Source organism: Vidua chalybeata, chromosome Z (assembly GCF_026979565.1).
Source record: "Vidua chalybeata isolate OUT-0048 chromosome Z, bVidCha1 merged haplotype, whole genome shotgun sequence".
Taxonomy (NCBI): domain Eukaryota; kingdom Metazoa; phylum Chordata; class Aves; order Passeriformes; family Viduidae; genus Vidua; species Vidua chalybeata.
The window spans coordinates 53,831,439-53,848,333 of NC_071570.1; positions in this window are offsets into that span (position 1 = coordinate 53,831,439).

The window sequence follows — 16,895 nt, forward strand, 5'->3', positions numbered from 1 at the left end:
CTGAAAAACCTTACTTGGGCATTATTTACACTTGAGTTTTAGTGGCCTTGATGTGAAACTTGAATGGAAATTTACAATCAGAAATCATGAAAACAGAGATGATTTTTTATGTGTTCAGTATAACAAAAAAAGAACTTTCTACGGAAGACTTATAAAGATATTATTTAGCATTTACTTTACTAACCAGTGTCATAAAAATACAGAGTGCTCTGGTTGAAATTATTCTGATAATGCCAGTAAATGTGTATGTGTACAGTATGTACAGTATGTGTATTCAAACTGAAATATATCACTTAACTGGGCATGGGGAGAACAGGTTGGTAAGGTCATATGTTGTCAGCCTTCCAACTGTGTTTTGAATAATGATTTGCAACCCTCTAAATACGGATATTATCTCTTACCCACCTCTACTATTCCTCAGCTTTCCTGATTCCGTCTTTCCTTACAGGCAGGCAGCTTTTAATAAGGACTTGTCTGCACTAGCACACTACCCAGCACTGATGCTGGATTGTGGTTGATGCAGAGCCAAATAAACAATCAGCCTCAGACTAGAACAAAGACCCCGGGCTCTGGCTGCCTTTGAAACAGTAGGAAGAAATTTTGTCTTTGGCGGCTCAGCAAGGAAAATCATTCTGCACTCCATGACAAAAGTGTAGATGCCAGCGCAGGTGGGTGTTGCTAGCACAGACAAACATGGAGCACACATTTTTCTCCTGTCCTCCTGAAGTCTTCACATGTACCACAGTGCCAGCTACTGTTATTGCCAGGACTTGTGAATGATTCTTTGTTCAGTCTCTTCATAGATCGTTAAGGTATTATCTTGTTTTTGTACCTGTTTATTCCGGCTTCGGGGTAGTTTAGAGCAAGATTTTAATTACCACCTCCATCACATTAAGATATTACATGGAAGAAGATATCCTTGAAGGCCTCCAAAGGGAAAAACTCCCTCTTCTGCACTCACACCTTTTTACTAGCCTTTTGATCCTCCCCCAACTCAGGACTACTAAATTTGCAGTGCCAAAATTCTCACTCGCTTCAGTTACTGGAGGAAAAAGCAACAGCTAGGAATGACTGATGCATTAAAAAGATAAGAGCACAAACCAGTATCAGAAAAGACTCTTGTCCTTAGCTTCTGAAAAGGGTGTTAATAAGATCAGCATGACTACAGAAGTCAGACCTACCCTTCTGCTTTGTTTCCAGCATCAATGTGCATCAATTGGACACTGGTTCTGCTCACAAGGGACTCATTTTGCATGGAGTAATGCCTGGGTTGTGTTTAAGTAGCTCTACACATCCTTCAAAATTCAGCCCAGTTGCTTCGGCAGACAGCATCTAACCAGGATTTACAGCATGCCCTGCACTCCCAAGGCAGCAGAAGAAAACAGTAACTAGGATGGGTGGGCATTGCCATTCTCTTTTCCGCCCTACCTTAGGTTAAATATGCTTGTTAATTTAATAATTGATATGCAGAAATCTCCTGAGTGGTCATTTGCATTAACTATCAAGATAATTTCAAGAAGGATGCAGCACTGCTTTCCAACAACCTGTAAAAATCCTACACTTGTTAAACAGTACAGCTGAAGTCCTGCTGCAGGAAAAAACACATGCCTGTCTCAAAGCACCAGAAAGGTTCTGCCAACACCTCCCTTGCCTTCAGTAGGTCTGCAAACCAAAGTTTTTCAAGACATTTATTTTCATGCTCCTTTTGCAACCACAGCTTGAGACTGAATCAGTTTCCTGTTGGTCTGACTTCCTCTGACTGAAAATATTAGAGCCAATGCATCACAGTGGAGATATGCAGGATGAGAAGAGAATTTTTCCTGAGCTAGTATGACTGACCTGGAGACTGAGCTATCATACAAATGTTTTTTGTCCCTGTGCAATGTGTTTTCTTCCAGGATGAATTCAGAGGGGTGTTAGCCCTCATCCTGCTCTCTGTAAATTGTCAGTGATGCAATTTACTTCCCTATTTACTTCTCTTCTCCTGAACAGTTGAATCTAAAGGAGATGACTTTTACGCACAGGATTCTTCCAGTCATGCAGGATAAAAAATAAGGTAGCAATAAGGCAGGAATTTATGCTGCCTGAGAGAAATGTGCCTGCTTTGACTCAGGAATAGAGGCTAAGTTTTGTCTTCACAAATGATTGCCCTTCAACTGCATGACCTTGAAGAGCTAGCAAGTGCCTGTAGACCTTGGGTGTTTCAAAATAAACATAGCTATAGCCTGAGGATCTCATCATAAAACAAAATTATCAGTCCCTAATCCCTTGGTTCAGGGTTGTTTGTCTTCTCTGCAGAGGAGTGCTACTTGTCCATAATCCTCAAGGCGGGACTGGTTTCCTAACAGATCCCATAACCTGATCAGCAGTACTGGACAAGTTCAGAAGGTCCCGTGTGCCACTGCTATGCACAGAGCACTGAGTCAATAAAGACTGTGCTCATTGCCAGAGCACTGGGTCTGCAATTAGCTTTGGGTAGGATTTGTAGCTAGCATGTTTCAAAGTGTGCTAAACTGGTTCAGTGTGTCTTTACTTTTTAACTTACTGCCAAATGTACAGTACTCTGCTTCAGTTCCAGGACACCTGGAAAGCAGCAGAGGATCCAAGGAGCAGCAACGTACAATAGTCCACAAAGAGGGCTCTGTTCTTTCCCTCCATATATTGCAATCACTTGATTGCCAAGCAAATGAAAGAATTCTAATTAAAAAGCTTTCCAAAAATACAAGACATTAAAATCAAAATATCTTCCACCTCTGAAATAAGAGAGAGTCCTACCTCTAAAGAAATTATTACTGTTTAGCAGAAAGAAAATGTAAAGTTATTTTGAAAAGGATTTAGAATATAAACCATTTACATGAAAAAAAAATTACAAGAAAATCACCATAAAGATATGACACAATAAATAGTACAGTACACATGCAACACATGGGTGAAACAGGGTGGAAATTAAACAGCGTATAAATCCATTTCGGATTTAGGTGAAATGTGCTGTTTTGAAAGACAAGAGCCTGAAGCTGAGGGTGCAAGAGACAGACATGATGACTAGAGAGGTCTCTCTGTACAAGAACTGATAAGGACTAATTGCAAGTTGTAATGCAAAACCAGTAAAATTGATACGCATAAACCTATTGTGAAACTCTATGCATATGTACAAGTAAGGGAAATAATAAAAGGTTTGGGAATTCTCAGAGGCACGCATGTTCTTTAAGGGGAGATGATCCCCACGTGCACCCAATGCTAAAATAAACATATCAGCTTTACAATTTTTACAAATTGTGGAGTAAGTTTTTTTCCTCCAAATCATGGGGAGCTTCTCTCCTTCACTTCAGATTGTAATACCCCTGTCAGAGAAGACAAAGCTGGCAGCTCACCCTTGCCATGTCACATCCCATGTACTTCTAGGTGCTTCAGGGAAACTGTTGGAGTGATGAGGACATGTCTAAGATGTGGAAACACACTTTTGTCAGAGAGGCTGACTAACCCAGCCAAGTAACAGATTAAAAGCTGTGAAGACAGGCAAATTGGATTTCAACTGCTCTTGACTGTTAGATTTCAAACTCAGACCCCTCTGAAGTATCTAACTTAATGCTTCTGCCTGACTGAACTCCAAGTTACCTTTACATACTCTTTCTTTAACTCCAAGTTATATTTACATACAACCAGAGTCACTACTTTGTGCAAATGCCCCTCACAATATGCACATATTCTGGCATGCTTTTGAATACTCTGTAAAAGGAAGAAAATTACTGTTCAAGGAAAATTCTTCTCATAGGAACCCAAACCCCAAAGAAGCACTTTTCTGCACATAAGCAAGAAATATGTAAAGCCTTATCTTCTTCAGCATGAGGAGCAGAGCTCCAGTTTGGCTGAGTCAGTCAGCCCAGAGCCACCTGCCAGCCACCACAGCCACTAGCAAACATTGCATTTCTCCTCTCCAGCTCCCTATTGTGATTTCAGTTTGAAACCCTGTATAGCTCTATCTCTTTTTGTCACCTGGACAAAAGCTGAAATGCTACCACAAGAGAATCTTATATTAATCATTACATGAAACCAGGCAGAAGGCGGGTCCAGAAATCAGTGTCACATGCAGGTTGCAGGTAGAGAGCATGTAGAACTTGAAATGCTCTTAACATTATTTTTATATATTTCTCATGTTCATATCATATGGGGTTTAGGGCTTGTTTTCAGTAGTATCTATTTCTCTAAATGCTTTTTCTAGAGAATAGCTTTTAAAGCTGTTTCTTATAAACCACAAACTGTCAGTTACTGCAAACCATGTGGAGTGTAGGAATAGATGGTAAAAGAAAGGAAACAAGTGAGGAAAAAAAGAGAGAGTGAGGACCTTGATTAAAAAATAGAGCATGCAAAGATCCTTATTTCAATTAAATAAGGGGATCTCAGGGACAGTGTTGGTGATGTTAGCTTCCCTCTGAAACTCACATTGGTTTATATCAGCTTATTGATTGCGTTCTGGTTACAGAAAAATGTTCAAAAATGGTTTTACAGAACAGATGGCAAGTATTGGTATAATTTAGCCCATCAGATATTATTGTTTCTTTACAATATTTAAAAACTCTTTGGAGTTAATACTTCAGGAGAATCATATGCATTTCAAAAGAAGAAAACATACACTTGTGAAAGTAAAACAATATGAATTGGAGTTTGGGTGAATAACTGGGTTAGAAGTGTATGTGTTTTGACTACTGCAAAAGCATACTTACAGGGAATAATTAGGGGGAGGGGTGGGGAAGAGGCAGGATTGGAAGAAGCCTGAGACTATCTCTGGAATCATACATCATTTTGAGACAGAGGGGTGTCCTTGCTGTGGTTTGAACTGAGATTTCAGAGTCCTGAAAGAAGGTCATACAATCTCCTTCTGCACCAGTGCCTCTGATACAAAATGCAGTTCATTGTTAATCTGTCTCTCGGGGTATTTTGGAGTTCTCAGATGCTACTGTGACATTTGTGACAGGTGCCATGAAGGCCCAGAATATCTCAGAGAGTATTGTAGTGAGCCTAAACAGATGTTGTGGGTATATGGATTACACAAGGAGTGCCTTATTGGAACTAAAAGTGCTACATGCATCTTTCTATTCTAGGTACTATGTGCAAGTTGTATGTGTGAAGGGGAGTCACAGGACAATAATCATTAAAGATCATTAAAAGAGATAACAGGTTTTTGAAGTGACATTCCCTTGGGGAAAAGTGATATATAATGATTTGCCCGTTTTGAGAGGTCTGATGGAGGTTACCAGCTAAATGGAAAAACAGCATGCTTGCCAGAAGAGGTCATGTACCCAGGGTGCCCAGGGTTCAAGAGCTGATGCATCATACCTGCAGGGACCCTGTGTATTCAGAGGTGGGTGTACAAGTGTAAAGTATTCTTATTGCATCCTGATCTTCTAATAGGTCTTTGTTCAGTGAAAACCAAATGCTTAGCAGTTAACTCAGAGAATGTTAATGCTTCCAGGCTTTATTGGAAAAGCTTTACTGATGACAGGAAGTGGGAACAGGAAGACTGGAGTGCTGTAACCTCTACGCAGCAATACCCTGACCCCAAGCAAATACAGTTTACCATACAGAAGTGTCCTTTTGCTGGCATGATTTATGTCATCTGAGAAGGGAGTTTAATTATCCCAGCAGAACACCACCAAGCTGCTGGATAACATCAATAAATTACAAAGAGGCTGTAATCTAAAACCCTGGTCTGAAGGTTCAAAAAATGCAAAAGGAAAATGTGGAGAGCAAAAGGTCTCAGAGTGAGAAGCTCAAGCAGTGATCGCCACTATGGGAAGTCTGTGGCGGTCACACAACTGCTCCCCTTTTCCTTCATGTACGTCAAATGTCTGTGATGATGGGACTTGGCAATGTCATTGTCTATATATAAACAACAGCACTGTTTGTAGTAAACATGCATATTTCACACTACTCTGCCAACTCTGCTGTCTATCAAGCCATATGCTCTTGCAGAGGATATCTGAATTAAGTACAAACTGCTTAACTGTGGGATAAGGGACAGATGTAGCACCCCATTACAGGGACATTCCAGGCACAAGGAGTTTCTGGCCTGAAACACTTTACGATTTTCTTTGGTGTGTAAATAGACAGAACAAGACTGAATTTTCTTTTAAAGCCCTGGCATGATTGCACTCAGGCAAGGAGAAGCAGAAAATCACCCGGAAAATTCTGCATTCACCTGCTCTAAAGGTTCTTCCAGAACTTTTAGAAGAGGTAGTGGAGGAGAGGGAGAAGGATGTGCATAAAGAAATGGTTGTGAAGGCAGCTTTTGTAGATATGCTGGAAAGCTATCAGGATGAGTCTGGAACAAGCAATATTTGTGATAGCACCATTGTTTGCCACAATTATTTTTAAGTTTAAAAATGTTGTGGCTGTTTCATTTTTTGAAAAAAAAAACACTACACCTGAATCTTTGGCACTCCCTGGTTATCACACGTATCAGCAGCTCAACAGTACAAGAAGTTGGATTTCCTCCTTTTTACTTTTTTTTTTTTTTTTTTTCCCTATGAAATGCTCGCGCAAGTTTTCCTCAAAATACTTGCCAAGTCTGAATCAGCTCCTGGGGAAGACAGTTCGCTCTCCAGCGTTGCCCGCAGCCGGTGGCTAGCAGCAGCAGCCCCACGGGCAGGGCATATCCATTCCCCGCGCTGGAGCGGGGCATTCCGCCGCACACAGAACAGGAGCAGGGCTGCAAACGCGACAGATGCCCGCCCAGCTGTGCTGGGCTGGGGAGCACTTCGCGTGGAAATTATTTTTAAAGTTTTCACCTGGTAGCCTCGGAAGTGTGTGGCAAGCACTAGTCGAACTTCCAGAATAAATTAGCTGTAAAGACGAGTCATTCCTACCCCCACATTCCCCTAAAAAAATCCGACAAACCACTTGCGAAGGGAGCCGTCTCTCCCCGCGGGCTCTGCCTGTCCGCCCCGCGGTGTCCCGTTACCGCTGGCTGTCCCTACCTTGTCCCGCTTCAGCAGCTCCAAGATGTAGCCGAACTGGGTGCTGTCCGCGGCTGCCTCCATGGCCCCGCGCTCCAGGCGAGATCACGCCTCCTCTGCGCTCCCTCCGCTTCCGCAGCGCAGCCCCGGTCCCGGCGCTCTTCGTGGGAGGGCTGTCTGTGTTGCGACAGATGCTCTGCCTGCCCACCCGCTCACGGGATTCGGGATGCTCTTGAGTACGTCGCATCCCGGAGCATCGCGGCAGGACTGCCAGGCACTGGAAGTGCCCAGGAGCACCGCCTCTGCTCAGGTGCCGCGGCCGCGAGAGTTGCTGTGTTAAAGCCGACAAAGTTACGCCTACTGGTGGTCTCATAAAAACAGAGTGATGCTGTATCAATCACTGAGCCTGTGGCATTGGGCTGGTGCCTGTGCGTGCCCCCCAGGGCAACACTCAAGGTGGGCATGTCTCGTTTCAAAGCACAGCTTGAAGTGGATGTATGCTGAGAAGCATGATGCATTTGCACCCAGGGTCCATCTGGTTTTCTTAAATTCTAAGCTTTTGTTTAAATGACAAATTGTGTCTAAACAGAGAACACCTACTAATGTGCATAATTGCATATATGATCTCTTTCATGTGTTTGCACTTGACTGGTGATGTGTTCATGGGGTAACTCAAACAGGAGGAAATCTTCCTATCATCCCTTTTTCTTCATCCCAGGCCTGATGCAACTTCTAAGGATGGGATGGATACAACATGCCTGCATACAACTGTGGCAGAAAAACTGGTCCCAGCAACCCAAGTACCCTCCTCTGCTTGATGAAGGCAACCATCATCCACTGATTTCACACCAGGCAGGAGGATCAGCTATCAGGTAAGGCACTGCACAGCCACCCAGACACAGTGGGCAAGGGGTTCCACAGGACAGTTGGGGAATGGTGTTTGACACGTGGCAGACATCACATTTCTGCTCCGTGCCTGTCCCCACTCCATGCCTTATATATACACCTTGCTTCTGGTAGAGGAACTGCAGTTCACTTCAGCCAGCAGTGGCTCATTTCTTCCTGTTCTGGAGTCAAACTTCCCCAAACAAAAAGGTCCCAGCTGCCTGCAAGACCTGGGGGAGAAGCACAGGTGAATGGCCAGCCCACTGCTGTCTCACCAGTCCTCTTCTAAGCTGAGAGGTGGAAGGTGACAAGCCCTTCTTACGCTGTAGCTATCAGGTAGCCCATGGAGCACATCACCCCTATGTGGTGAAAACACACCAAAGAGTATTTTATAACAGTATAATGTATCTCCTCAGAGGCTGCATTTCCTAGGATATTGATATAGTAGTAATGTTATCTCAAATTCTCTCTACAGGTTACTCACTGAAATAGTATATCCTTCTTTTCTCAGGAAACAGGACTCATGAATAGCTTGAGACTTTTCTGTTAGTAGATATTGTACAATTATATATATCAAATTACTCATTATTCAAATAGCTCATTTTTATGATACAGACAAGCTTCCAGTGCACTTCTTGGTTTTGTGCAGCCCAGGAATAAACAATGGGCAGTGGCACTGGGGACAGTCAGATGCCATCACCCACACAGATGAGAAGTCCTCCATATATAATTGAACTCAGTGTTAGATATTTTGCTTCCTGGTTTGATTTCAGCTCACCAAATGACAGTCATGTAGGAAATTTTCACTAGTGTAATTTCTTTGTCTCAGTGTGGAGTGCTGGTAGAGAGCAGGGCTGGCTGAGGCTGGGACAAGGGGCTGCTTGAAGGAGTACCTTGCTTCTCCCAAGGTGCTTAAGTCCAGCAGCCATCTGCAGAAAAGCATGCTGGCAGTGGCCTCAGTGACAGCGGCACTCCTGCGTCAAGGAAGGTTGTACCACCGTATCAGTGTGAATCTCCAAACAATAACCAGCACCAAGAGCAAACATACCTTTGACCCTACAGCTCCTTAATGACAGGCTGTGTGAAAAGCCAGGGAATTTATAACCCTTTGTGCTCCACAGCACAAGCTGTTTACTCCACTGTAACCCTTTCAGTGGAAGGGCACACCTGCACCTGAATCTCACTGCAGCTTTGTCAAGTCTTGGTTAAGCAATCCCCAACAGCCACCAGCCAAAATATGTGAGACAAGAGTTTCTTCCCGTGCATGGATCTGCTCCAAATCAGAGTTCTGTCTTGTGTTCTTTAGCCACAAACCACACCAGTATTGTGAACTACATGCTCTGAATTTCTGGCTGCTGTCTCATGATGTTTTGATTTCAACTGTCAGATTTAGGTTGTGTGGGTTTTTTTCTCTATTGCTGCCAAACCTTGTAGGTTATGGCCAGTCTGGGCTGCAATTCAAGGACTTAGGACAAAAAAAGGATAATTCTTTGTTCCACTTCCTTCACCTCCTCATGTCCCACTTCCATAAATTGATAAATGTAAATGTAAATGTAAAGAGATGTAAATGTAGCTCAAGTCATGAAATCAGCCAGGGTAAGAAGGATACAGGAGAAGATGGAAGAAGCTGATGGTTCTTTCATGATGTCTTCCTGGAGTGGTTTTGTTTCAGGATTAGCTGTGTTAGCACTCCAGGTTCAGATGGCTGCCAGTGATAGTTAAGCATGAGGAAGCCACAAACCACTTTTGCATTGATTTCACAGCTTCAGCAGTGGCATCCTCTCAAGCAGCTCTAGCCAGGATGATCTTGGCCCCTGCATGACAGCGCTCTCTCCCATCAGCCCTGAAGAAAAGTGTTTTTCTGCAAGTCCAGCAAGCCTGAGCAGAGCCCTGTGGACGGTTCAGCGTCATTTACACAAGGTCTCTCCATATATCCAGACTAGCTAGGAATTTGGGACTATCCTCTGCAGAAGATATCAATTCCTGTAGCTGTTCCGAGGGCTCCTATTTATTTCTCCTTGGATAGCAGACAGTTTTTTCCAGCCTTTGCCTTGAGTGGCAGAAGGCTGACAGGGGAATGCACACTTGGAAGGCTGTAGACAGATGGGGAAGCTTCACGTTGCAGCTGGTGGCCCAGAGGCTTTCACCCCTCTTGGTAACTTATGGCTGTGTTTTACACAACCTTTACTGAGGTGGGCTGTATGTTGAAAATAGCTGGGACCTCCTCACCTGTTCTACATAAATACAAGATATGAAATTGCTTTTCATAGTTTTTCTTCTTTTATTTTGTATTTTACATCAGTTCCTTTCTAAGGAACCAGGATGTCTGAAAATCAATTTAAACCTTCTGTTGTCATGAAATTATCTGAGTATGTCATATTATGTTAAAGTTAAACATACAGGATCATATTTTTTTTCTGTTACTTAAACTTGAAACAGGTCTCAAAAAAAATAAGGATACCAGTCAGATTACCAAATTACATAAATTATTTGGTATCATTTTATATCAGTGGAAAAACTGGTCCTGTACTTCAATCCTGAAATGCCATACAGCGCAGGGTTCTGTTGTGGCACGTTGGTACACAAATTAAAATACAAAGGAAATTTGTGTTTCTTGACCTGTGAATTATGTTGATTCTCTCAGGACAATGACAACAGCTCTAGATTTTCTCTTTGATCTCCTTCTCTGTCTTAATTGACTTCTAAACTAAATCTGAGCAATGAAGCTTACTCAGATGCTTTTGTCTTTCTGTTCCCCTAGGACTATGAGGCATTTTCCCATTTCCATTGCACAGGGAATCCAGTCAAGCACACACCTTCAGCACACATGTCTAGCACCATAGTGAGTTTGGTCTTCTCCCACTGCACTCCTGTAAATACACTTGAACTTGTTGGCCATCATCACCTGAGGTAATCTACTTAAAGAGTGTTAGAAACAAGTTGCAGGTGGTGATATGGTTAAGGGCTAGCACAAATAATTCAGTATAGAGAAGAGAAAGAGCACTTCCATTTTATAGTATGTGGGGGACAAATTGATTTGTGTAGATGTACTTTAATCTCAGACAACTCCTATGTTACTGAACAATGGAGATGCAAGAGAGGTGATGTTAAAGATGGTAGAAAACTGTGCTAGAATTCAGCATGAAATGCTTCACTGCTTAATTCTTCATGTGAGTAAACATTTGAAATCATGGAAGAAACACCTCTGAAATGTGAGTGTGCATGGCTCTGGTAAAGACGGTGACCTGCTTTTATTCTCAGAACAGCCTTCAGATGCCTGCATCAAGCTTGAGTAATATGAAAGAGAATCCATGTGAATCGTTTATGTATTTTATATAAACTCCTTCCTTCTGCAGGGAGTGATGTAGATGTGAACTGTCACTGGCAGAAAAAAATTGCCATGAAACACATGAGACCTTAATGGCTGGAAAAGTGTTGCAAGCAGGACAAATGAGACCAAACTGTTTCAAAGAACAGAGGACTTGCATGCAGACCTACAATAAACTCCATCTCTATAGTTTTTCTAGGCACCACAGGACATTTTTTTTCTGCCATTTTTTTTCCCCACCTGTGTTTCTCTGGGGGACAACAGAGAAACGAAAGTTTCCAAATTCTCTTGACAAACAGTCAGAAAACTGTCTGCTTCTGCATCTCTTCCACATTTTAACTGATATCATTTTCAAGAAGGCCAACTCCTGCACCTTCACCCTGACAACTATGTTAATCATCTCCACTCAAGATTCAAATTTAGCCTGGGATGCCCAGATCTCTCGCATGATGCAGCTGCCAAATAACATCTTCAGTTTCTGCTGGAGAGTTTGATTTTTACCCTTTCAATGTCTCTAAAATTCCTTAGTGAGCTAATTTTTATCCCCGATCACCAGAGACTGAAACAGGGTTTTATTTATTTTCATATACTTTAATCTAATAGAAAACAGCAAAAACATGAAGGTCATTTAACACACAGGGCTTAATATGGCCAATAAATAGCAGGAGATACTGAAGCAGTGGCTAACACAACATACTTGTTTGCTAGTGGCCAGAAGAAAGATTCTCACTCTGTCTGTACCTCTCGTTTCCCTTACTTCTGGCTGTAAGTCCTTGGCAAATGTAATAAAATTAAAAAGTGAATTCCAAATCCACAATGTATTGGAACCAAATAATTTGTTCTACTGTGCTCAGACCTTTTTGACACTGGAGATACCTATCTCTAGGCTTTTTGTCTTGCTCACTTTAAAGAGCTCTGTTCAAGTTCCATTAATATATCCATTCAGTATTTTTGAGATACAAGCACACAAAATAAAGTACCGAGAGAAAACTGCATCTGCACTCTTTGAAAAATTATCTTTTTGTATAATTTCCTCCTAGCCTGTCCCATGTGACACTGGCAGAGTATCACATGCCCCTGGGAACAAGCTCATTTAAAAATATGGGTTAAGTATGTAGACCATTATTAACATTTAATGTATTGAGTATGTTATTAGATATTTATGAGGAATAAAGTACATAATTATGCATACCATGAATATATCATGTAATTGCCATTTTTTTTTGCAACTACTGTTAATCAAGTTTGACAATACAAAGAGAATTTGGGCTATCTAGAGTTTTAAGAAATATTAATTGAGCAAAACACAGCAAGCTTGAGTCTATTAATTACTGATTCTATTCAGTTACTTAAAACAATGTGTCTAATGAAGAAATCAGAGACATGCAAATCAGAGAAAGATAAGGGAAAGATGATCTCTGCTGAGATGCGCATGCAAATGTTGTCATGTGTGTTTTAGTAATTTTGTCTGTTTTGCAAAAGGGGCAGGTCTGTAATTGTGAAGGCTCTGAGGAAAGAAGTATAGACATGAAAGCTTTTTAGGCTCAGCTGGCCTTCAGAGCCTATTATACCCTTCTACAAGGCCTGTCCAATTCATGCCTTCAAGGTTTAAGTGCATCAGCTGGGCTCCTATGTTTTTCTTTCAGCTTAACTATATCAGGATTAGGTTTGAATTAACTTTCCTTTTTCAAAATGGCATGCTGTGCTCCTACAATGAAATTCATCCCCTACATTTACCCATGGATTAATAAAGTCTTTAATCCCCTCTAAAGGTGGATTAAGCTCCCTGCAGATTGACTTTGCACAGAGTAGGGTGGATGCAGACCCTGCTGTGCCCAAGGGCTGACCCTCCCGGTGTCACACAGCACCAGAACGAGCCTGTCCCTTTACCTGTGTGCCCACCAGGCATCTGAGGCTCTCCAGAACCTCCACACCAGCAACTCCATTTAACACTAGTATCCAGCTGGGATCAGCATTTCGGTATGCTGCTGGAGTAGCTGCCTGCAGGAGTACTCACTGCTGCCTCTGGGCAGGCAGTGCTGCACTGCTGAGAGCTCCTGTGCCTCCCTGCCTCTCTGAAGGATGACAAAGGCATTGGTGACCTGTCAAAGAACAAGTGGCTCAAACAAAGTTGGCTTATGTATATAAAGGGATGTGCATCACAGAGCAAATGGTCAGAAATGTCACTTGGAGGAGTTTGTCTGAAATCACTGCAAAGAAAGTTGTTCCTTTTACTGTTAATAAAAAGCCAAGGGTGGAGTAAAGTGACACTCCTGCTCCCTGGTCCCGTTGTGTGGAGTGTGGAAAGGATGTGGGGCATAAATTTGTTCCTGGCCAGCAGTATTTGGGGTCCAAACTCCCAAATCATGGCACCGCCTGGTGCCCCAGGTGTGCTGCTCTGCAGGGCAAACAAAGCATCATGAAGTGCAGAGCCAGGCACAGGCTGCAGAAGCAGAGCCAAGGCTCCAGGTGTTGTCCCACAACACAGCACAGTGAGCTGTTGCCAACCTTGTTGTGTGACCTTGGTCGCCTTCATCTCATGGGTCACAGGCAGAAGCACAGTCCCTCATGATGTGAGTCCCTGCCATGGGCTTACAAGTACTCACACACTATTCTGGAATTTCTAGGAAATGAAATCTCCCTGGATTCCCATGCAAATTACTTTTCATTCCTTTGACTTCTACAGACTGCTTGACAAGTACAGCAGTTCTCATCAGGCCTCCCTGATGCAGCAGCCTAAATGAGCAGAGCCGACTTCCCTCCAGTTCCAACACACTAAATCCACAGAGGCACACTCACTTCACCCTGCTGTGGAGAGAAAAGTCAAATGCATGTTAGTATGCCAAGGGTGACCCCTCTCAGTGCCGTCCCCAAATAACTTGTCAGGCAAGGATTTCAAGGAGGTTAAAGATAGACAAACTTATACTAGTTTGGAATGTTGTATTATTTATTACAATTTTACTGCATTTATGTTGAACTGAGGTGTGTAAAATCTTTGCAAAATGGACATTTTATCCTGGTTTAATTTTTTTTTTGCCATTACTTTAAAGTAAACAAGAATAATCTGTTCCTGAATGACAGCAGTAGATGAGCAGAAGTGTTTAGGCTAGAGCTGTCTCAACCCATAAGAAAAGGCACATCTAAGATCTTCACTTGCCAGTGTTTCCAGAGCACAAAACTTCATTGAAGTGACTGAGATCAGGGCGTTTACTTATTAAAAAAAAAAAAAAAAAAAAAAAAGTCTTGCTTTACATCCCTGTTGACCCCAAATCCAGCTAGCATCAAAAAGCACCAGAAAGCTCAATTTGTTCTGACAGGACAAGTGGCCTGTGGGTAGCTGGAGTAGGCTGGGCAGCCAATACAGTAAGGGGAGGGGAGGGGGGTCCAGTCCAGTCTGGCTATCATATCAACACTTGCTGCAGAATTTAATTTCCTTTTATAGAAGGGAAACTGTGGGAACTGTTGCTCTCCACAGTCAGTGGAGCCTTTGGTTTAAAAAACTGCCCTCCCTGGGGAACACACACTACATAACATCTCAAATGCCTGCGTGTTTGCTCAGGTTTCTGCTGCAGCCAAAAACAGTGTGCTTGTATTTGCTTTATGCAGGGACCTGTGAAGTCTGCCTTTTCTGTGGCTTCTGGACCATGACTTGGAGTCACAGGAGATGAGAAAGCCTGCAACAGTCCCAAGAGGTTACAGGCGGAGGGTAAGGGAAATGAAGTGTTAGGACCATCCAGGGGCAGAAGGAGAAATGTGCCAGGAGCATTCCTGCTGTTCTGCATGGGGCCTGTGGTGCAAAGCACAGGCTGAGATGCCTGGCCAGGTCTGTGCTGGTGGCCACTGAGCTCAGGAGCTGTAACAGGGCTGGGGAAAAGCTTTCTCACTGATAGCTGCCATTCCCAACTCGTGCTCAGAGCTGGCAATACCCCTCAGCAGGGAGGAGTATGCATCCTGGGCAGAGTAAATGTGTGCCTTTGATGTTCCCTCATTCCTGTGTTTAATAAAACCTAGGATAAACCAGGGCTGGCAGAAGGGAAGGGGACAGGACTTGTCTTATGGCCAGGGAAGCTCACCTTGTTAACACATTTAACACCTTTTCTTCAGATGCCCACCATCACAGTCCTCACTTGTACGAGCAGCTCCTCATTCTGTAGAATGAAGTTGTTGGAGGCTGTAGTTTTTTTACACTGAAAACAGATGTCAAGGAATAGAGCCATCAGAAAAAAATTGGTGGTAGCAGCAGTTTGCATGGTGTGTACAGGTAGTTATCCATAGCAACTAGGAAGTCACAGAGGGCATGTTATCACTGCCCTGCAGGACTCATTCTGGCCACATACAGGGAGTTATATATAGAGCTGTATACAAAAATACAGAAGAGCCCTGTGCCTGTGCTGGAAAGCCTCATCAGGACTTCTCTTGAGCAGACTCCTGTCCTTGACCTCACCAGAGAACTGCATATTTCAGAGGACATTTTGGAAAGATGCTGGACAGCAAGTACCTCCCGAGGACAGCTAATCTGTGAAGTACAAGTGTACAGACCAGAGTGCATGTATGCCCAATCTAACAAAGATTTCTGATTTCCTTCTGAAGTATTTTTGTGCTATTTATAGAAACCTTCCCCCTATCATGCCTTCCCATCTATGTACCTCACAGATTGGCTCCACAATAAACTGTCCCACCAGAGCAAAACTCTCCATGGTTTAAGAATCCACAGGTTTAGGGTTCAGGGATGGTAAAAAAAAATTAAAGTGGAATCTAAAGAACTGCAAGAAATAGTCCACCAAAGTGTCCCAAGGCAGGATAAACTGTCCCTACACCATGCCCACCATCTTAGTCTAACCTGCTGTGAAGGAGCACCCTTGACAAATGCTCCCTGGGCAACAGGTTTACACAGATGATCCCTTTCCACATTATAGGGTCTGAATTCAAAGAAGGTTTTAATGATAAAATAAGCAGAATGGATGTTGAGACGAAGATGAAAATGCAATTTGGTCAAGTGAGCTTATTTTAGTAAGGTTTGACTGTAATTTAAAGAAGGTTGTTAAACAAAGACTTCTGGACAGCACAACAGCAAATAAATATAGCTCTGTGCTTAGGGAAACCTTTAAATTAAACAAAAGTAGCATGCAATTTCAACAGCAGTCTCACATATTTACCTTTGTAGGCAGCATAAACACCTGTCCCACAAGTACGCACGAAGGGCAATAAACTACAGAAAATCTTGACTCATTTTCACTTCAAATTTTTCTTTTGCAGATTTCACATAGAAGGATAAGGTGGGATTCTCCCTCCCAGGGTGAGGTAGAGCCATTGTCTCATGTCTGGAGCAAGGGAATATGGGGGAAGTTCTGGATGGAAGCCCAGGTTGGATCTTGCAGAAATAGCCTCATGAAAGCCTCCATGCTCTCCCAGACTGAGCATCCAAAGCAGTTACTTCAGTGGTGCACAGGTGTATTGGGTTGGGCGTCTGGGCTGGGCACTAGATGCCTACCAAACCACTCTATCACTCTCCTTCCCAGCTGGACAGAGAGAGAATAAAAGATTGAAAAGGACATACAGGTTCAGATAAGGCAGTTTACTAAAGCAAAAGTGAAAGTTTGCACATACACAAGCAGAGAAAAAAAAATAGGTTTATTCTCTACTTCCCATTGTTGGTGAGCAATGTTCAGCCACTTCCCAGGAATAAAGCTTCAGCACCTGGAGTAGTTGCTCCAGAAGGCAAACATTGT